This window comes from Corylus avellana, chromosome ca10 (assembly GCF_901000735.1).
Source record: "Corylus avellana chromosome ca10, CavTom2PMs-1.0".
In the NCBI taxonomy this organism is placed as follows: Eukaryota; Viridiplantae; Streptophyta; class Magnoliopsida; order Fagales; family Betulaceae; genus Corylus; species Corylus avellana.
The window spans coordinates 12,603,521-12,604,775 of record NC_081550.1 but is presented as its reverse complement, the minus strand read 5'-3'; positions in this window follow the sequence as shown (position 1 = coordinate 12,604,775).

The following is a 1,255-nucleotide window of genomic DNA, read 5'->3' as shown; positions in this document are numbered from 1 at the left end:
GTATTTTTTTACAACTAGGACCAAAACCCTAGGCCAAACAAAATGGTCTAATGCAAAGAGAAATTGTTTGGCTCGAAAATCTACGAGCTTGAGCAGAACTTCGAGGCAATCATGTCGGCGGGTGGCACGAAGTGATTCGAGTTCGTTTGCCCTCCCATTTTCAGAAACGAACGATAACTTTTTCTGAAAATAACATGTACCTCGATCCCGGCCGGAACGACTCGAATTTCGTTTAGACACCCGCCAACATGACCGCTACGAAGAACTAAGCACGCTCGTAAATTTTCGGGCAAATTGGACGACGTATTTTTTCTCAACTTGGACCGAAACCCTAGGCCGAACAAAATGGTCAGAGGCGAGGCGAAATTCTTTGGCCCGAAAATTTACGAGCTTGTGCAGAACTTCGAGGCAATCATATCGGCAGGTGGCACGAAGTGATTCGAGTTCGTTTGCCCCCCCATTTTCAGAAAAGAACGATAACTTTTTCTGAAAATAACATGTGCCCCAATCCGGGCCGGAACGACTCGAATTTTGTTTCGACACCCGCCGACATGATCGCCACGAAGAACTGAGCACGCTCGTGAATTTTCGGGCAAATCGGACGACGTTGTATTTTTTCACAACTTGGACCGAAACCTTAGGCCGAACAAAATGGTCAGATGCGAAGCAAAATTGTTTGTCCAGTAAATTTACGAGCTTGTGCAGAACATCGAGGCAATCAAGACGGCGGGTGGCACGAAGTGATTCGAGTTCGTTTGCCCCCCCAACTTCACTAACGAACGATAAATTTGTCTAAAAGTTCTCAAGAGCCCGGATCCAAGCCGGAACGACTCCAATTTCTGGAAACCACCCACTGACATGATCGCCAAGACGCACTGAGCGCGTTCGTAAAATTTCGTGAAAATCGGACGAGGTTGTATTTTTTTACAACTAGGACCGAAACCCTAGGCCGAACAAAATGGTCTAATGCAAAGAGAAATTGTTTGGCCCGAAAATCTACGAGCTTGTGCAGAACATCGAGGCAATCATGACGGCGGGTGGCACGAAGTGATTCGAGTTCGTTTGCCCCCCCATTTTCAGAAACGAACGATAACTTTTTCTGAAAATAACATGTGCCCCAATCCCGCCCGGAACGACTCGAATTTCGTTTCGACACCCGCCGACATGATCACCACGAAGAATTGGGACGCTCATAAATTTTCGTCCAAATCGGACGACGTTGTAATTTTTCACAACGAAGACCGAAACCTTAGGC